This window comes from Ochotona curzoniae, unplaced genomic scaffold (genome assembly GCF_017591425.1).
Source record: "Ochotona curzoniae isolate NIBS_2020 unplaced genomic scaffold, NIBS_Ocur_1.0 contig_2210, whole genome shotgun sequence".
Classification (NCBI taxonomy): Eukaryota; Metazoa; Chordata; class Mammalia; order Lagomorpha; family Ochotonidae; genus Ochotona; species Ochotona curzoniae.
In genome coordinates, this window is record NW_024465369.1 from 13527222 (window position 1) to 13549406 (window position 22185).

At 40.9% G+C, this 22185-nt stretch overlaps 1 non-coding gene across 1 annotated transcript; it reads right to left on the reverse strand.

Annotated features, from left to right (window-relative positions):
• Positions 1-383: 383 nt before the first annotated feature.
• On the reverse strand, positions 384-508 carry LOC121150974. Its single transcript, XR_005883075.1, has one exon. It is a non-coding gene; the product is annotated as a small nucleolar RNA ACA64 (small nucleolar RNA).
• Positions 509-22185: the final 21677 nt, after the last annotated feature.

The following is a 22185-nucleotide window of genomic DNA, read 5'->3' on the forward strand; positions in this document are numbered from 1 at the left end:
CCAGATGGTGCACTGGCCACCGGATACCAGCCACTGGCCACGTGTGATTCAGGCATGGGACCCTACTTGTCCCAGGGCCTTCCAGCCCCCATGTGGTGGTTGGAAGACTACTTCCCCATGTTCAAGCTCTACCCCCTCCCAGTCCTGCCCCCAGCTCAAGTCTGCAGGCAAGCTGTGAAGCAGTCAGACCTGCTTCACAGAGCTCCATGGGTAGTCCAAGGCGCTCTGGCAAGCCCAATACTGGCTCCGGACGCGTGCATGGTAGTGGCCGCGTGTGATCCAGGCATGAGACGCTACTTGTCCCGGGGCCTTCCAGCCCCCATGCGGAGGCTGGAAGACTCTTTGGTTTTCTTTTTGCACCTGCTTCCTGTTTTCTGTTTTGCGCCTGTCGGGGCCTGGGTCTCACCTTTCCACACAGGCAATGGGAGATGAGCTGAGGCTCCTGGTGGCTCTAGGTGCTGAATCTCACCCATGGCTATGGCCAAAACCAGGGCAATTTTCATCCAGTGCTAGGAATGTTATCGATTAAACCTAGTAAGCATTAGCATTATTTGGGAGAAACAAATGTAGTATAAGAAAGAGAAACAATTGAATTCTATGCACAACCATCTAACTGTTATAAATGGAGAGTCATTCATCATGGGGCCTACATATCATTGTAAGGCATATTTTATGAACAATTACAATTTTAAAAGTTTTAAGTGCAATAAATGAAAAAGAAATAATCTATTTTCCAGGAGAATTCTGACCTGTTATAAAATTCCCATGTCCTTCTGACTGTTTTGACACCAGGTAACCAAATATCCCTTACTTCCTATGTGGCTCATCTGTCCTCCTGGTCTTCTTTTCTGATGATTTACTCTTTCTAAAATAACGTTATCACCCACATTATCATGGTTTCAATGGTCAGTGGTTCCCAGCCCCCACACGTAAGGCAGAGATGTCTCTCTTAAGACAAGGCCCTTTTTGTCCATTTGCCTGCTGGCCATCTCGCACCATGTATCATTCAAATGAGTTGACTACCCCATCTCCTCTCTTCTTTCCTTACTTACAGCATCCAGTCTTCCTCTGCATCTCACCACTGCAGCAGAGATTCACTGCAACTGACCTTCCTGCTACCAGCAGTCTCTACTCTGGTCCATCATCCATTATCTGTACCAGAATTCACTTCCTATCCAATAAAGCTGTTCATGTGACATTGCAATACTATGAAAGCAAACCATAACAAACTTCTTAACAGGGCAAAACAGATAAGGACCCTGGCAAACTGTCCCCACCCAGGCTATCACTTCAATCTTTGTTTCCTCCATCAAAACCACATAAGCACAGTGTATGCTTAAGCTCCATTAGTCAGTTCACCAACACCATCATGCTATCACATAACTCTGCCTCTACACATCTTGCTCTCTCTTCCTGGAATAGGCTTCCAATCATCTGCCTGCAAAAGTTCAATCTATCTTGTAAGAATCATTCCAGTCTCCATGAAGCCTCTTCTGTTGGAGTTAAGTATTCACTTCTTTCAGTGCTTATAGGAACTTAAAGCATTCATTCAACATCCCCTCTTGAGCTACATACCAAATTGGAGTACTAATAGCATATTTTCTTCACTAACATAAGAACTTGTTGAGATCCAACACAACACTACACTTTTCATCCTGTGACCAGCACTAGGCACAGTGAAGCATCCAGACAGAAGCAGATATTCAACAAATGTTTATTGAATCGATATAAAACAGAAACTAATAATATAAGACTAGAGATGAAGAATGACTTGTATACATGAAATGGGTTATAAACATAGGAAGAAAAGTATTTATCAGTATAATTAAGTGCTAAAAGGCATGCACTGTGAGGATCAGAGTAGACATTCAAATACAGCTTCATGCAAGAAAGCAAAGTGTAAGCTGGGCACAGGAGGATGTGTGTTTCTTGGTCGGGGGAGACAGCACTGCATGTAAGGAAGCCAGTGGTGTGCAGCAGGGGTATAATGGCAGGCTGTATGTCAAAAACCAATCACCCCATCATTTAACATTTTTTAAATGTTACACAAGTGATAAATTTGATTAAATGACAAAAGATACAGAAGTGGGGCTAGGGCTAGATCAACCTCTCCAGGAAGCTGGCTAGTTTGTTGCAGGGTTCAGGCATGCGGGGAGCATGCTACACCCATTCCTAGTATCAAATCCCACTCATTATCAGGAGTTCTTGCCAGTTCCTCAACGTCATTGAGGCAAAGCAAGCCCACTCTTTCTAGTGTCATGATAAATTTTCAACATAGTCAACTACATTGACATTGAAACTTTTCTCAGCTCTTCTCTGGGGTCTCTCCACCTTCTCACCCACTCTCCTGGAAATTGGACATCTAGACACACTCGAGCAGGAGTGAGAAATCCTGTTTGGCTGCTGTGCATCCAGCACTAAAAACCCTTGAGTAAGCATTGCCATTTCACCTCCCCTCACTGCCTCAAAGACTGCCCCAGTCCTTGGATTGGCAGGGGTCCTTGGCCTACACCAACCTGGACGCTGCACAATCCCTCACTGGAGGCACTCCCAGTTATTAATGGTTATTAGCTGCTACCGAATTCCTGCTCATCTATGTCTTGGCTTAAATTCTGCACCAAGTACATCCTGAAGAAACCTGGCACACAAAGTCGACTTCAATGGGTAAATAATTAACATTGTATGTGAAAGGGTGTCCAGATTAAATTAAGTCCACCTCCTCCCTCTTTGCTTTTCCTTTCTCCCCAAGTGGCTGGGAAAACTGCCATTTCAGAACCAAGGCTACTTGCTCCCAAAAGAAAGGGAAAGCTGAATTCACCTTTGGGGTAAACTGTTCCTTTGATTAGGGATAATTGCTTCAAGTGGGCCCTGTTAGCCACATACACATAAAGGAAGTCCCCACCCACTATTGTTCTCTGGGAGAACTGTGCAGTAAACTGAGTGCAGGTGTTTTCAGCTTCAAAACAAGTGTTCCATTTGGTGATATAAGTACAAACCAACACAAACCCACGGGGTATGAGTTTCAGGCAGATTTTTCAAATATCTTTCTTACAGGGAGGGTTTGCTTTTACCATCCTGTTTGACAGAGAATCTGTCACCAAAATAGATTTATCTTTTCCTCACATTTTTCCAGGAGTTGTGCAAGTACACTCAATGATCACCTTTCTAGTGCTTCATGAGTTTAGTAAATCTTGCTGAATCTTTGTTTATTCCAAGTTGAACTCAACTATGATCCTAGGGAATTTGTGGAATGATGTTCAGACATGTTAAGGAAAAGGGGTGTGGGAGACCTGAACTTGCTTCTTCCCGGCCGTGGCTTTGTGCTGCTCAGGAAAAGAACCCAGGAAAGGCCAGCCACCCAGCACCAGAAGAGTTGCAAGAGGTCAGAATGGAAGGAAGCTATGCAAAGAAAAGGACTAGCAGGCTCATGCATATCCAGAGAACAATTTGGGGAGCCTAACCTCCTTCCAAGGCAGGTAAGGAAAAAACCCTTATGATGGACTTATTAAAGAAAATGTGACCTAACTGGGACCACACAGGCCAATGAGGGCCAAAGGGACATGCTAAGTAACAAATTTTATCATTATTTTTTTCCTGATTATAAAACCAAAACAGCTCTTTGCTGACAAATTAGAAAATAAAGGTAGCTCTAAGAAGATTAAAACAACTCCTAACTCCGATAACACATGTAACCATGGTTACTGCTAGGCAGTTTTATAATCTACTTCCTTGATCTTGAGTTAAAAGAAATTTGAAATTACTTCCTCTTTTGAAAAAAACTGTTTATTTATGCATATTTACTTGAAAAGCATAAAGAGACAGAGAGATCTTCCATCCATTAATTCAATCTACAAATGTCTACACCAGTTGGGAGTGGGCCAGGAAAAAGCTACAAGAGCCTGGATTCTGGAATTTAATCTGAGTTCTCCATGTGGGTAAGGAGGCAGGGACCCAAGTCCCTAAACCATCACCTGCTGTATCCCTGTGTATACATTAGCAGGTGAATGGAATCATTTGACATAATGACATTACCATGTTTCTAGGATACTTGATAACTTTTGAAATACCATCTAATATGGCTACATGATATGTGTTTCAAGAGTTTCTTACAATTTGGATTTTTTTTTTTTTACTATTATGTCTGAAGCAGCATTGGGCATTTTGGGGCATAAATCTTACACAAAGACAATTAGAGAGTAAAATAGAAAAATGATAAGATGGGCAGCTGAAGTGAAGAGCCCTAGTCAACCAGAGGCTGCATGAGAAATGAAGTTCACTATAAAGGAAAAGAGCATTGAAAAGGAAAAATGAAGGCAGTTTTGTAAGCAATATGCCTCATTAGAGATTAATATCCTAAATACAAAGAACTCAACCAACTCAATAGCAAGAAAACAAGTAACCAAGTTAAATCATGAGTAAAAATATTAATGCATGTTTTTCAAAAGAAAATATATTAATGGCCAACAGGCACAAGGAAAAATGTCTGACATTGCTAATCATTGGGGAAATGAAGATTAAAATTGCAATGGGACATTACCTGACACCTGTTAAAATGGCATCCATCCGAATGGTGAAAGGTAGACAGACAAGGATACAAAGAAATAGGAACTTGCACATGGTTGCCCATAGCAATATTGAGATAGAAATATTGAAATATTGAGATGTCTGTCCAAGTATGGTCAGGAAATCACATATTTATTTTGGTAACTGATAGTTTGGTGACTGGAGAACTGCTACGATGCTCTACATCGATGACTAATGATACAAGTTTGGAATACAGTAAGTTTACTAAGCACAAAGGCCAAGGAAAATCAACTCTGCATATTTATTTATATTACCAAAGATGTAGTAGAATCTGTCCATTAATTAACTTATTCCCCAAATATCTATTAGCAATCCCTAATTATGCAAGGTGCTAAGTTCTGTGTAATTACATCCACAATGATTGTGTTAATTCATTCTGACTTGCCATGAGATTTGAAGTGAACATGCATTGTACGACAGTGGAAATCATGGTTTACAGAAGGTCTAGTTTCTTAACTTAGGCCACTTTAATAAAATAACATAGACTTGTTTTCCATAGTTCTGGACTGGAAAGTATAAGATCAAATAGCCATCAGGTGTGGTTTCCAGTAATTGCCCTCATCTCACTTTGCAGGTCACATTGCTGTTGTATTCTATAGCAGAGAAAAAAAAATCATCTATTTTGTATCTCCCTCCTTAAACAGAATTGATTCCATCATGTTGGAAATTTAGAACTTCAATGCATAAATGGAGGAAGAAGGGGTAGGGGAATACAACTAGTTATCATTATAACTCAGAGATAAATTTATAAAATTGTCAAGTTTATGGTCAGAATGAATTTCATGGTATATCAGTTTTAAAAATTCATCCTTCCTAAAAGGCCTCAAATATTACAAAATAGAATCAACACTTAAGTGAACTTTTGTAGCATACTTAATGCTTTTAATGGTATAAACAGTAAGTTTGTAACAACATCATATCTTGATTTTCCTTAAATAAAATTAATTTTAAGTCCCCCCCCCCCAAGCACCTGGAATGTGGGAAATACGACTGGCACATTCCGAGGGCCCCAGGGGTAGACCAAGGTCTGAAGTTTCCTCGTACTCTGATACCTTGGGGTACTTAGTCATGTGTCTAGTTGTAGAGTTTAGACATCCTCTGTCCAGCCTGCCTAGCCTCTTCAGATCTGCCCCCTGTATATCTTTGACATACCCTTAGGGTCTGAAATACTGTGCAAGGTCATCCTTCAGGCCTACGCACTATTCCTTCAGGAACCACTGATTACTGGCTCTGGGACCTACACCTTTACACAAGGAGAACACAGGTTGGCAGGAGAGTCTAGGACCTCTTCTCTCTGGACCCAAAGACGTCTTCCCTCCTCCACAAACCAGAAGAAATTTTTTGAGTCTCAAACTACAATTCCTCACAGGCAAGTTATTCTGTACCGTAGAGCTTAATGGGCACTTGATACATCCAAGCATGTTTCTGAAAGCTGTGTGTACATCACCTTATTGAATGTGATCCCATCATAGCTACCACTGCGCCCCCCCCAAATAAAGCACATCCCCAATCTACAGATAAGGTAATTGAAGCTGAGACTGCAGGTCACATAATGGCTTGAGTAGAAATTCAGCCAGACCTCTCACTAAAACACACACTTTCAAAATATAAAAATGCACTCCCTTTTAAATTAGTAAACATCTACGTAACGGATTTTATGTGCAAAACTTTATATTCAGAGTTCTGAGAGATAAGAAAAGGATTCTGCCTCTATTGTCTCTGAAGAAATCAGCGAAGCACATGTAGGTATACAGATTGATCAAGGAGAATAAAGACCGGGAAGAGTGACACCGACAGTGGCGGAATGTAGGCTGAGCGTGGACACAGCCAGCCTCAAGTTTCCAAACGAGAGAGCAGGAGCATGAGTATCAAGGCAAACAGTGTGGGTGACCCTGTCTTCCTCCTCCTCCCCACGGAGGAGCCTGCTGGAAGCTCAGCTGTTGCAGAATGTAAACCATACGGATTGCCCAGAGTTACTGATTTGCCTAAAGCCATAAAAAATATATATATGAGTTATTTTTCACTTCTTTTTCTGCCAGGATCAAGTATCAGCATTGTTATATTCAGAAGCATGCCACTTTTAACACACTCAAGAAGAGCTGGCCCAGCCCGGGGTAGGCATAAAACAGTTGTCAGAGGCAGGAAGTCTCCCAGACTCCAGCCTCAAGCTACAGCAGAGTAAATCGGAGACATTCAACAGATTTCTAATGCACTGAGATGCCTGAACTAGCCTTCGTACTTTCTAATAAAGAGACAAAGAATGTTGTTTTGACAGAGCCAAAAAGGCGATTTCAGGCAGATTTTGGACACTCAGATGAGTTTTTCAAGTCCTAACTGAGAAAAAAAAAATTATAAAATCACTGCTCAAAACCTTGGAACTACTGCGAGGATTTTTTTTCTTCCATCGCTGGTTTCCTAGAGCTGTGTATACCCAATGGTACTTCTACAAAAAAATAATTTGACTTATGTCTCCCCACAGCTGGTTGGATTCTTTACCAAAGAGAAAAAAAAATGTCAAGACACTCCAGTTGCTGCAGTTTGGGATTTTGATGGACTCCTATACGGTCAGGGGCCAGGATCTCCATTTTCTTTGTCTTTGACTTTTCAGGAGACCCAGAGACTGAAATCCAATACTTTTGTCTGCATCTGCTGCTAAAAGCCTTTTTTCCCTGGCCATGCCACAGCTCCCTGGAGGCTCATTAAGCACATTTACATTTGGCTCTTAAAATCCTAAATAGCCCATTTCACGCCTAGCAATGGTGTATTGATGAAAGAAGCACTCAGCAATGGTCTGTAGGAAGCAAGGGAGGACTACTTTGACTCTAGCTATCTCCCACAAAGGATTTGCACATGCTGTTAAGGACTTACACAGAATCACATGAGAAATGGACGATTGTTAGAAAGGTACATACGTGTAGACGCCACCTCTATGTTTGTGTGCGGGAAAATATGGTGATGCCAAGGGACTAAAATTTCGTGGAAATGCATGGAGATGTGGAGATAGGGTGGCAGCGACACACATAGAGAAACAAGGTAGAAGAGAGGAAAGGAAACAAGGAAGATGAGTAGAAAGGAAATTCTCATTAGCTTTTATTGTAAATTTCCCCCACAGTGCTGTAAGAATAAAAATGAGGCAGTAGGGTCCAAGGAACTACTACAAGCACAGGAATCATGGTTAGCGTGGATAGAAATAACGGAACTGTGCCTGGGTCATGGAAGATGAGTGAGAGACCCAAGGACTCAAATCACCACAAGCATTCATGTGGAGACATGTGAATAAGAAACAGGATAGCCAATCGTTAGAATTTTCTCTTGGACAATCTACCTTCCCACCTATGGAGCCCACATATAGTAACCACAGTAAAGCAACAGGAACTGCCCCAACTTTCAATGGCTCAATTTAAAGTTCTTGGATTGCTGAGTGGTGTGAAAGAGAAACCATGCTTTGGATTGTAAACTCTTCTCAGGCTAGCAATGTGCAGTATGATACTCTAGCAATGCTGGGCAGCAGAGTGATTCACAGTGCTGAGGCAGTCATGCAGTCATGAAGGGAAGCAACGGCTCCTCCAACGCGCACTCCGTTGCTAAGCTATGATGTCCAGGAGGTGAGAGGATTAAATGCATTTTTCAACTGCCGGTATTTTCAGCTTCCAATGGGTTTATCGAGATGTGATTTCACTGTAATCTAGGACCATCTGTATTTATTTCTGTAGCTCATACCTTCTGGGGGGACTCATTGTATCACAGAAAGCATCTTCTGAGTCCCATTATGCACTTTGAAATATGTTCATTTCCACACTGCTTTTCTCAAAACTGCACGAGAAATTCTTATTGATATGGGGGGGGGCTTATGATGGAAAATAAATATTATATCTTTCATTTTATACCACCCTATATTTTTAAAGAATAAAAGCAATATATGCATATGATTAAAGTCAATAAAATCATTTGTGGGTTGACATAGTTTATATTTTGGTTTGCTTCATTATATTTTTCTGTATTAAAAACAAGGCATTTTCAGAGGTGGGTAGAAGGAAACAGGTATTAATATTATCATGTTTATCAGTCTATGCTCTATTCACATATATAAGCTGAGTATAGTTTTATCTCCATATAATCAAGTAAATTTCCCATTACAAATTAGACATGATCCTAAAGACAAAAGCCAACTGAATCTTTTCTTACATGTGTCAGAGGCATTTACCACTTACAGAAACACTTCACAAAATCTTCCTATAGAAGTGAATAATCAACCTTTATGTATGCAAAACTGCAGTTAGTGACATTTTTTGTTTGTTTTTTCAAAGATGTATTTGTTTTTATTGTAAAGTCAGAGAGAAGGGGAAATAGAGACAAAGATGCTCTGTTTACTGTTTCACTCCCCAAATGGCTGCAATGGCCAGAACTGAGCCGATCTGAAGCCAGGAGCTTCTTCCAGGTCTTCCCTGCAGGTGCAGGGTCCCAAGGCTTTGGGCTGTCCTCAACTGCTTCCCAGTCCACAAGCAGGGAGCAGGTTGGGAAGTGGAGCAGTTGGGACATGAGTCAGAGCCCATATGAGATACTGGAGCAAGCAAGGCAAGGACTTTAGCCACCAGGCTACGGTGCTGGGCTCAGTGTTTAAGATAGAGCTCTTGTTTGCTGCCTAGACAACAGCTTACAAGAGCAGATTCTGGAGCCAGAACATTTGGGTTGGAAATACTTTGCTTCTTTCTACTCCTGTGATCTCAATCAAGATGCGTAACTTAACACTTCTTTTATCAGGTTCCCATGGGCACTGTGTAAACCATCTATGGTATCAGTTTTCTTTCAGTTTCTATTACAAAATACCTGAGGTTGGGTACTTTGTGAAGAAAAGAGGTTTCAGTAGCTCGCAGTTCTGGAGATTCAAGAGTGTGGTGTGAGCATCTGTGTGTCTTTGATGAGAGACTTCAGGATGTATCAAAACATGATGGATGGCATTATGATGGGAGCATGGACAAGAGGGAAGCATAGCACAGTGAGACAGGAAGCAAGGGGTCTGGCCTGCTTTTTATATAATAGCCCACCTTTGTTGGAACTAACCAGAGACCCAAGAGAACTGCCTTAATACCTTGAAATGCAGCACATCCTGTGTCCTAGCTACCTTCTACTCGGTTGCACCTCGATATCACCATGTTGAGAAGGACCAAGCTTCTAGAACCTGAACCTTTACCGAACTCACTCTAATCATACCTAAATCACAACACTTGTTTAGATCCCTTATAAACTGCTACACAGTAAAAAAAAAAAGGAAAAAAGAAAAGTCCTGGTTCGCTATTACCATTTTTGTTATCATGGCTGTGATGACTTTCCTGATAGGTGACTACGAAGATAGCACTTGAGAAGGCTCTAGTCAGTCAGTCTTCTCTTTTAGCCGAATGGCAAGGACTTGGATGGCAAGACCAGATCTAAGATCTGGGCTGGCTCCAGTGCAAGAACAAAGACATTGCCAACTGAATGAGAAACACAATTTTTAAAAAATGACCACTAGAAATCTTTATGAGTCCCAGTTGCTATGGAACTTACCACTCCAATAACCAATGTTATGCCTGTAATGGAGTTGGAGCCCAATAAAGATGAGTGAATGAATGAATGAATCTATTAAATGTGAAACAGTCCCTGAAGAGTCTAAAAGATAATCTGCATTTATATAGTATTCTTATCATTAAGTCCTAATTTTACTTCTCTTAACAAGGCCTTCAGGAAATTTAAGGCCCTCAAAGCTTCAGCTAAGTGACGAAAGGCAAAAGACTAATTAGCAAGCCAAAAACAGAAGATGTTTCAGTAGGTTTCCATCTTGTTAAAAGGAAACAATTTGTACAGTTCTCACTACACACACCTCATTTATTACTGTGTCAAGTTCCACTCTCCACAGAGCTCACAGCCCAGCTTTGCCTCCTCAGTTCTCCATGTTGAGCTAACAGCCTTTAAATGTTTGTCAACTGAGAGTGAAGCCAGGCCTTTGAAACCGGCCTCCCCCATGACAGCTGCTACCAAAAGGTCTTTTTCAGCCAAAACACATATTTTATAAGAAGTGTCCCCAAATCTAGTTAGTCCCACACCAATAAAGTCATGCTGCCAAGGCTGTACTCACTGCTGGTTGAAACTGCCAGGGTTAAGCCAGGACCTTGATGATATTTTTAATTGAGGTTGATTGGTACACTTGTTGGGGGGTGTGTGTGCGTATGTGTGTGCGTGTGTTTCAATCAATAAGAAGATTAGTTATGGCTCTTGTAAAGTGTATTCTTCAGTTAGCTAGTTTTAAACTAAAAATGATGCAGCTACTCAATGTGACAGGGATGAAGAGAATTTGAAGGGAAAATCAAGCTTGGTCAGTTCATTCCATCAAACAGAGCACATGGGAAGCAAACAACACTGTTCACTCATCAGACCTCACTCCAGCCCCTTTTGTTTCACAGAGTGAAATGGCATCATCAAGAACCCATAGCCAAGAAGAATCAGCAAGACTCTGAGCCAATTCTTTGTTTTCCTTACTTCGATTGTCACAAGGGAAGAGAAGGATCCTGAGCTACACAGGGAACGGAGAGGGAAGTGTAGGAGAAGAATCCTTCCTACTGAACTGGGCTCTAACCAAATGAAAGCAGCCTAGTGTGTAACAATAGCAATATTCATGAAGTATAATACTTTCTAAGAAGCTGCTAAAGGCAGCATCCAAAGCTAGATGAGATATTGTAAAATGTGGTCTTTTGGAAGGCTTCAATGGCAACCTCTGGGTTAGTTAATATGCAAAAAACAGAGAGATATTCCCAACTCCCAATAAGCACAATCTAGCACTAGCCTCTTGGCAAGGACAACCTCAATTAGTCTACTCAACATTACCATCAAGTGGGTTGAGATGATAGAGAGTTTAAGCAACTTGCCTCCGTGCAGCTTATAGAACAAAGGGCAGGCTCTTAACTTAGGATGTCTGACTTTAGAGTCTGTACCCATACTCTGTTTTAGGTTTCTTAAATCTGCCATTAACAAAGTAGCACAATGTAACTGAAAACAACAGGAATATTTTGTCCCACAGTTCTGAGGCTGTAAATTTGGTGTCAAGGTATTGACCCTGCTAAACGCTCTCAAGAAGGGTTTGTTCCATGCCTTTCTCCTAGATATAGATGTCAGCAGGAAGCCTCAATGTTTTTAACCACATCATCACATGGCATTTCCCCAGCATGTCCATGTCCACTTAAGAAAAATGATCATATTAGTTCAATACTCGCTCTAATGACCTCTTCCTCAACAAGTCTGAAAAAATTGTTTCCATAAAGCCACAAAGATGTTAGGGATTAGAACTTCAACAATTTTTTTTTAAAGAATTTATCTTTATTGGAAAGGAAGATCAAATTTACAGAGAGAAGGAGAAACAGACAGAAAGATTATCTATCCATTAGTTCCTCTAAGTTCCAAAATGGTTCCAATGGCCAGAGCTGAGAGGAGCCAAAACCAGGAACCAGGAGCTAGGAGCTTCTTTTAGGTCTACCTGGGTGCAGGGTCCCAAGGCTGTGAGCCATCTTTTACTGCTTTCCCATGCCACAAGCAAGGAGCTAGTTGGGAAGCAGAGCAAGCAGGACATAAACCAGCAACCATATGCGCTCCAGACACCTGCAAGTTAAGGATTTAGCCATTGAGCCATCATGGTGGGCCCTCAACAAATCACTCCTAAGCCATCATTTAACCAATATGCTGCCTCCCATAATCCCAGTGGTGACAATTATTTTGATTCCACCAAACCCTTCCATAGAGATATTTTGTATTGGTTGCATTTTCATTTTTTATTTAACAAATATAAGATCACATCTTACCATGTGTACTGGCAACTGAACAATTTCAGACAAAAAAAAAAAAAAATCCAAGGAACTTTTCTGGCCCTGGCCATGGGGATCTAAACCCTGAATCTGGTGGCAATTGTTTGGAAATGAGTGTCTATAGAGTCTTGAACTTTATTTTGCCACAAACTGATCCAAAGCTACTTTTAAGAAATCTGGAGGCAAGTCTAGGTAACGTTATAGAACATCCCAGCAGAAAAGGTATTAAGATGCCCAGCTACCACATTTCACAAATAATTAGCTTAAGACTTGGAATTAATGAGCTGCCCGAAGTCACATGGCCAGCCAATCACACCAGCAGGAGGAGGAGAATTCAGAGTCCTGGCCTGAAGCCCTAATCTCTTTCCAGGACTCACATGGCTGTTGGTCAGCCATATGTCTGTGACAAATGTGCCAAGAGCTATCCTGGTGCTTTGCACCATCTTGGCTCCCCAGAGGCAGATATATCCATTGAGGGCCACACATTGAGGGTCCAGGACAAGACTTGCTGGAACCACACATACTTTTGGATACCCATGATTTGGCTGGTAAAGCTGAGCAACACCCATCTAGGTAATTGGAACATTCCTAGTGTCAGTGCTTTATACTTAGTCCCAGGAGCCTGCATTCACTCTAGAATCCTCGGCTGTAAATGACATCTTAACAGCACTTCCTCTCCTCACTCCTTTCAGTTTGACAATTTAGATATGAAAACATTTGCCAAAGTGAGTGTAAAGTAAAAGACTCCAAAGAGAAAACTTACAAAGGTTCACCTCAGAGAATAGGCCCTTGCAGTAGTATCTAATGGGAGCTGAGCCGAAGACATTCTGCACCACTGTACCACATCCTGAGATGATCAGAGTGGCAGATAACAGAACTTACATCCCATGAGTCTCCCAGGGAAAGTAGAGTGAGAACTGCAACACTTTGTGCCCCAAATCACAATTTTCTGACACAAGTGGCTTTTCTAACCAAAAATTGAGCCTGTTGAAATAAATCAATAATGAAAATCTCCAGCACGGTCACAGTGGAACTGAGCTTAATGGCTGCTCAACAGATTTATTTGAATTAAGATGTCTCTCTGCACGGTTGGTACTTTTATGAAACACCAAATTCACAATCCCATCTCACCTTATTTTTCCAGTTCTGCCCTGTAGGGCCAGGATATTCATGCTTAGGTAGCAAATGAGAGCGTGGGAGAGAGGAAGGAGTAGACAATGGCAGATAGAGCAAGACTTGATGTTCAGACACCTTTTTGTGTGTTGATTTGTTGTCTTTAACAATTTCCCACTTGGCATCTAGATGGGTAAGTAGTCTATTCCTAGGTAGATAGTTTGTATTAGAGCAGTCTTGGCACTCTGTCTGCCTGAAATTACCCAACCCTTCTTCCTGACTGACTACAATGCTCCACCTCCAGGTCAGCCTACATGCTCCCTGGCTGTCAAGCCACTGACAGCCAGTGTGAATTCATCGCTGTGTTTCCGGTACCTGAACAAACAATGCTTACCCAAGAGTATCTGCTCCCAATGTAGTGTTCCTGGTACCTAAACAAACAATGTCTACCCCAGAGTAAGTGCTCCCAATGTGGTATTTCTTTCCCTTGTCCTTCTTCCGACATGCAAGAGGAACTTCTTTCTCATAGGATAACTTTGAGAGGAAATCAGGGCCTCCAGTGGGCCCTTTCACCTGAACTGAGGTAAGGCAGCTCTTTTCTCACAAGCAAACGTTTCCGTTTGTAGCCTAGAAACTGAACTCCAGCAACCGAATCCCACGAGCATTTGGAATGTTCCAGAGACCCACACTATGTTGCTCATTTTTTTGCCAAAGAGGAGGCTGTACTGGCAGACATCTCATACCTACACATCCACACTCCTAGATGTGCATACCTGAGTCTTGCCTCTGTCCTCTGGAACCACTCCAAAGACTTCTTACCCTGTGCCTTTTCCATACAACACTGTCACTCCAAGGACAGTGGCCTACCAAATGTTCATACACACATACTCTGAAGCTAATGTGATCATGTAACCTCATTTCCTCAGGAAGATGGATTGGGAACAATGCAAGCTTGGAAAAACTCATGCTATATTCCTATTTCCTCAGGAAATCTTCCCTGAGTTCCCTTTGACTACAGTGGGTACCACTGTTGTGTCTAATATCCACCTTGCACTTCTCCTTTGTGAAATGTTTCACAACTGTGACTTAAATCATCAACACAGAATCCAAATCTAACACTGTATCCTCTGTAATATGGTAAGTTTCAAATATATCTTATTCGTCTTTCATATGCTCATCTTATGCCTGGTCCAATTTGTTAAATACTTATTATTACAGTTTTTAACTGAATTGAATATCTCATTTTTCTCCAAAAGATCAGAATCCAGTTCATAGTTTTACAGTTAATGGCTTCCAGTAAAGGATATTGCTCCACAGGCATTTTATCAAATGCTCAGATTTTAGCAGAATGAAAGGTCAAGATGACTAGATAGTGAAATTTGCCCAAGGCAGAGCCCTACATGAACTCTGCTTCTGTGATTACATCAGCACTTGCCTTTTCCCCTGATCAGATAACACCATGTGCCCTCTCCCCACTCCTCAAATCACTCTGGTATTCTCTCCTTTCATGTTCAATATAATGTCCTCTAGTATGTATCCATGCTTCAGCTGCACACATGTCCATAGTAGCTAGGCTTTGGGGCATGCCCATCATTTCTATTTCATTGCTCTGTTTCTTTTGAACAAGACAAACATTTGCATGTTATTCTAGTCTACTGAGTCCTGATGCTTTCCATGTCATTGCATTTAGTTCCTTGTATTAAAACATAGGTTAACTTTATTTATTACTTATAATATGAGATCATAAATATAGTTCTCAAACATCTCCCCTGTTATTTTCTTCACTAAATTACTGGGCACCTCTCTCATCATTGACTGTTCTTTCTGTGCTATACCCACTGCCTTCCATAATATCAAGTTTATAGACCTTTTATCTCCTCCCCCACAAATGTTAGGTTAAAGCTTTCTTAATTGGATTGGTGAGTCTTCTTGCTTTTTACCTTACTATTCTTTATTCTTGTACTTTGTGTCCATTTGCTTTTGCAAGCGAACTGGAGAAAACTCAATCTGCCACTCTGCCCAGAGCCAGATGGTTCCTTTTCAAATTTTCTTTTCTCTATCAAAATTATGAACATTGTTCTAGAAGAGGAATTGAAAACAAAACACATGGCTTGGAGTTCTTGACATTCCTGTTTTCACACATAATGGAGAAGCCTTTGGTTAGAAATTTTCAAAAGAGAAAGATGGGGTAGATTTTTGGAGTCTCTCAGACTGTGCTTCACACCCTAGATGTGTATAAAACAGAAATGATAATGGGGAGAAAAAAAGATGTCTATAGAAGACCTAACATGTGTCACAGAGAATTTTAAATACTTTCACTTATTAACTTGCTCATGGAAGGTCATAGAAAGAGTGCCGATTTTTATTTACCATTGTAGGTTCTCCATGGAACATACTTTGTATTCTTTCTGGAAAGCTATGGGAATGAAACCTGTTGCATGAGTCCTTTCCATTGCTTTGTGAAACATATGCATTCCAGTTCTTTTAAACAGGAGGCCAGCTTCTCTCCGAGGGATAAACCAGTCTTTTTTCAGAACTCAAGGGATGCAGAATTTAATCGCTGGCATCTTTCTTCTCTGTGTCATATTTTTCTAACCTGCAGCATCTTGGCTACTTTTAATTCTTTCTAATTTCATACATATCTTTTTCTTTAGGTTGCTTCCTTGGACAATATTTCCTCCTTGTCCAGAAAGAAACTTTTAGTTCTTCCAAGAAGCCAGGTTGCAGAGCAGCTGTCGTCATGCACTCTTACATTCAAACAAGAGATCCACCTGCATTGATAGTACAAGAATGTTCATCCCCTAAACTCACAAAACTGCAATGGGTTAACATAATTGCTCATACCCAAGGATGGAGTTCTTTCAATTTGATCCTGTAATAAGCTACATGAGCCCTGAAGAACCAGCTAGAAGACAGTGGGTGGTGGGGTGGGGAAAGTAAGGGGAGAGAGATGAAGAGAGGGAGGACACTATCCAATACACAGTTCCAGTTCTGCAAGAGAAATTTCTCAGTCTAGTTCTTCACTCAACAAAGCCAGTTCTCCAGACACATGTACACATCATCGCTACTTTCAACAGCTCTTCAGTTGCTATTTAATTGTTGCATTCTTTAAGGTCAACAATCATTAAAAAGACACATCTACATGTGTAGACAAAGAGGTAGCAGAGCTCTATTAATTTTCACTTGCAATCCCATCTTTTTCCAGCCTCTGGTTTTACTTGAGAGGCCATTTGTATGCTTCTGAGAGGAGATATGGGAGCAGGGGTCATGAGACTCCAAGCACCTAAGCTACCTGGCTCATTTTTATTTCTATGGCCTTTCCCTCTGCAGAACGAGAACACATTTAATAATCAAGTTCATTCAGTAAACAAGTGTTGCAAGCCCACTCAGCGAATATTCAGGTGCTGATACAAGAATGAGTAACACAAGCAAATGAGATTACCAACAGCAGGCCATTTTTTTTAAAGAATCTATTTTTCATGATAGAATTCCATAAAAAGACTTGGGAATTTCCCCTTCTACAATCCATAATTCCCAACCATTTTTTGTGCCCATATTACTATAATAGCATAGTGCTTCAACAAAAGTCACAAGTCCATTAAACTAAGTGAATGCTCAATGTTGAGGAATGGTTTTCTCCACCTTCTACATGAGTATTTCCTACTTAATAATAGCAGTGGTGTCCTTATTACACGGGCATGAGTAAGACTCTCACAATGCAATGAGCAAGGTTTTTAGAAGTATGCTGTATTTGCAGGTCACCATCTCTATTAAAGAAACATCTTTCCAAAGCCAACAACTGTTTACTTATCTCAATCTGTACCATCGTGAGCTTAATTCAGCCCTGACCTGCACCCCTCGTGATGTCACTTCCTGTTCAGCATCCTCATTAATTGGCCCTATTTAAATGACACCATCATCCACATCACTTTCATTCCATTCAGGGGAGTAGACCAGGTTTCCCTATCCCTACAGTGGATGGTTTGGATTATCTTGGAAGCCTTACTTCTCATTTCCCCTCAAAATAATGCAACACGTTTTATCAATTACTAATTCTTAGAGGAAATAAAAGAGAAACAGAGAAACCATATTCTCTCTCCTGCCTCTTTCTATACAGACTGCTTCCTTTTTAGTTGGGTAAGATCCACTGAGCCTTGAGAATCCAACTGAAGTGAACTCAGGAAGCTTTTCTAGGAAAGTCCAAATAGATTCGATGATCTTTCCAAGGTTCTCGAAACATCTTGCACATTAGTGTGCTGAAATGGACAGTTGGCAAAAGTATGCACCTGCTGTCTGAGGACAGAAACTGGTGTCCCAAATGGCCATCTCAGAAGCTAGAGCACAGTAGGCATGTTCATGCACATGCAGAGTATTAGAAGATAATGGAAAAGCAACATTTAGTAAAAACAAAAAAGCACCTGACTCTAGGATCTTTGCCTCCCAGAGGTAACTGGCAGGCAAGCAGGAAATTGCCAGTGTTGACTATGTTCTCTCTCTCTCTCTTTCTCTCTCTCTAAAGGCTGAAGAGAAGCCAAAAAACAGAATATTCTAGTACTTAGATATTACAGCCTAAGCGGGGGGGGGGGGGGGAACGGAAAAAACCTGAGCATTTAAAAAAGGCATAAACCTTTACAGTACAAAATGAACAGTGTTCAAATTACATTATGATGATGTTACCAGGTTTTTAAAAGATATTTCGTCATATAGCCTTATAGCATTATTTCAAATACTTCCATGTCTGTAGAATAATCTTTAAGAAATATAGGTGGCCATGGGAGTACACAAATGAGGCATCATGAAGAGACCAGCTGGTACTACCAGCTTCATCCTTCTCCCTCACGCAGCAGGTGGGTTTAAGATGAGAGGCTATGTGGAGTGAGCATGTGTACCCTGCTCATTTCATGGTCAAGTTGTGCTTTCCTGATAAAGAAAAGTTTACCTTGTCTTAATTCCTTCTGCCTATATATTATATACATGCCCAGACTCCTGGTATCCACTCTCTTAAAACAAAGGAAACATCTGGAACACTTTTCTTGTGCCATACACATCTGACTTAAATTCTAAATGTCTGATGGAATGGAAGAACATGGCTATTTTGGTAATGAGGACATATAAGGTTCTGCCAGATGAATAGCCTATCCATGGTCCCAGGGATAATTGAGGTCGGTAAGTAGCAAAGCCAGGGTTCAAACTTGAGCTTGATTCTAAGGTCTCAACCCTTTCCATCACCATACACTATCTGGGCTAGGGCAGTCTTACCAGGCTGCATTTCTTTCCCTGGCTAAAGTCTGCACCTCAAGAGGAGCCTTTGACATCTTACCCCATAAAAGTGCCTGCCATAGCCGTTCCAGATTCCATGGCAAATTTGGCAGATGATGTTAGTCTAATCATATCAGTCAAGAATCTTTTTTCCTTTAATTGCACATTGTGTGTAATCAAAAGCAAAGCTCTATGGAAATTCATAGTGAGATAAGTTAAGACACCTAATCTAACCATGAAACTGCCTTTGTATTTATAATTTCATCAGGAAAGCTGGACTTTGAGAAAGATAATGGTGCCATTTGTTCTCAAAGCAGGTTTATACCTGTGACTACATATGAGTTAAGGTTAGTTTAAACACTGTAATCTCTTTTCATGCATTTTTAAAATTTTAATTTGTGTTTAAAATATTCAAATGGCTTCTTTGTACCCATGAATAAATAATTTTCTATGCACTTTTTTGGCCACTTAAGCAAAGAATGGCTGATTTGTATTTTAATCATCTCTCGGAGTTATCACTAAAATTACAGCTTCCTTAGGATCTCAGGGGAAAAAGATGCAGGCTCTGTCCTTGCCCTGTACATCTTTCCTACTCCAACTACATATCTGAGGAGCAATAACAGAATGATAATTCCAGAAGGGAATGGGGATGTGGCCTTGCTGGAGCCTCCAGAAGATTAGCAGGGTGATGTGACTTAAGGGAGGTGCTGCATTCAAAGCCCCAAGTTGGCAGCGGTCAGTCACCACGTGGCAGCTGGGTAACAACAGAGGTGCCAGAGCAATGTTATTCCACCTGTTTTTCTTAGGACTAGGATCAGAGCTGCCATTGCACTTCTGGGGTATATTTCTAAGAGCTTCACTGAGGGCTTGGGGTAGTCAAATGCACATGAAAGCAGAGCACATTATGGGAAGACCTGTTCATTTGAGGCCTGACAATGCAGTAACATATTGAGAAATACAGAGTTCAGTGTGGAAGCCAGGCTGAATTGCTACACATGGTTAGCCACCAACATCAAATGCCCTGAAGCCAGCTCTCCACCAAAACACAGTTTCAAAAATTAACAGCAATGAAAATGATTCCCTCATGCAAATGGTGAAGGTATTTTTCCTTTTGTTTGAGATTTTCTATAGACTCTGGCAAAATAAATCTAATGAAAACTTGTCCAGACCAAATTGTCCATTCAGGGACCCCCAAAGTAGGCATAATCATGAGTCCTATGGCACTCTATTTTAACTTCATAGATTGAGGCACTCCAGTCGGAAATGAAGAAGTGATTTTTCAGGAATTCTCAAGGCCAGCACTAGGAGCAGAGCTTCTAATAAGGTGAAGGTTTCAACTCATAAAATCTATGTGGTTTGGGTCTGGTTTGAGAGCCTAATGAATTAATCCTCACCTTGCAACCGCTGGGATTCTATATGGTAGTCGGTTTATATCCCAGCTTCTCCACTTCCCATCCAGCTCTCTGCTTGTGGCCTGAGAAATGAGTAGAAGATGGCCCAAAGCATTGGGACTCTATCCATATGGGAGACCCAGGAAAAACTCCTGGATTTGGATCAGCTCAGCTCCAGCCATTGCGGCCACTTAGGAAGTGAATCAGTGGATGGAAAAATCTTTCTCTCTGTCTCTCCTTTTCTCTGTGAATCTGATTTTCCAATTAAAAAAAAACTTTAAAAATATCACTGTAGTCTTATGACAAAGCCAGGGATTCAGATAGGCAATATTCAATTAAATACTCATCATCAAAATACAATCTTTGTCAAAGCAGTTAAGGAATATGATTTGAAAGAGCACTTTCAGAAGTCAATACTTAATCCAAGGTTTAAAGAAGTTTTTAAAAAAGATTTATTTATTTTTATTGGAAAGACAGATATACAGAGAGAAGGAAAGACAGAGAGGAAGATCTCCCATTCGAGGAAGATCTCCCATTCTTTGATTCACTCCCCATGTGGCTGCAACGGCCAGAACTGAGCCAATCCAAAACCAGGAGCCAGGAGGTTCTTCCAGGTCTCACATGCAGGTGCAGGCTCCCAAGGCTTTAAATCATACTCGACTGCTTCCCCAGGACAGAAGCAGGAAGCTGGATGGGAAGTGGGACCACTGGGATTAGAACTGGCATCCATATGGGATTCTGCACATGCAAGGCAAGGACTTCAGCTATTAGGCTATCGTGCCGGGCCCTAAAGAAATATTTTTAACACTAAAACAACTTATCACTTTTCTCACCAATTATTCTTTGTTAACCAAAAAGCAACAGAAATTTATACAGCTAGAAAGAGGCTTCAATAAAGTCCTGTGACAAGAACAAAGTTAGATAAAGTCCTAAGGGAATGTGCTGCACGTAAGTGTTATAATTAAAATTGGCAATCAGCTTGACAATGTTGGTCTTGAGCCAATAATAGTTGGCATTTAAATAAAATAAATGTTATGAAAGCACGTTGCCATTGATAAAAATATATTTCATCCCCTACTTCCTTTTACCTTTCAAAATTTCAATTTTGCAAAAAGAGTTATGAGAAAATGAAGAAAAAATTTGAACTGTGTTCTACCGTTAAAACAAGAAGGTCTCTAGAGCATTACACAGAAGCTGACTAGGGGAACCGGGTCAAGACTCTGGGCCTCACCATCGCTCTTTCTTCCTCCCTCTACAAGGCCAATGCATCTGCTTACACTTCTGGGACTCCCCACCCTCAGGGAGTCCTGGAGAAATGTCAGTACGATGAGACTTAAAGATGTTCAAGTTGGTGCAGATGGGTGGATAGGCATATAGACAGATACTGTCACGTTTAAATTGCATTGGACATGAAACAAGGAGGGAATCACTGAAAAAGTGAATGATACATTCATGATCCCAAAAGATCACAGACTGAATTAAGAGCAAACTCCATTCTGAGGAGGTTCATCCTACCTTGGATCACTCTGATTTTCTATTTAAAATTCATACTCCTTACTTTGCTATGTCTTGTGCAAGAATTATATATTAGGTGTTCATTTTGCAACAAGTGGGCCTAGAATTATAGTGCTACTTCTGTTAAATGTTACTGTATAACAAATCACTCCAAAATTTAGTGACTTCAAACAGTAAATATTAACCATTGATCACTAGCCAACAGGTCAGCTGGGTGAGTCAGTCTATACAAGTCAGGATCCCCACATACACCCAGTCAATTGGTGTTTAGCTGTGGCTTAATTGTATTTGCCTGGCAGTTGGCCGACTGTGCTAGGGCAACAGAGTGACCAGACCACATAACTACTGTGCTTGAGCGAACAGCTTCAGGGAGGTGAAACGTACAATGTTTTTAGGGGATCTCATTTCAGAAGTTCCACACAATCTATTCCACTGCATTCTATCACCCACAGTAAGGGTAAGTCCATTTCAAAAATAAGAGTTGAGATAACAGA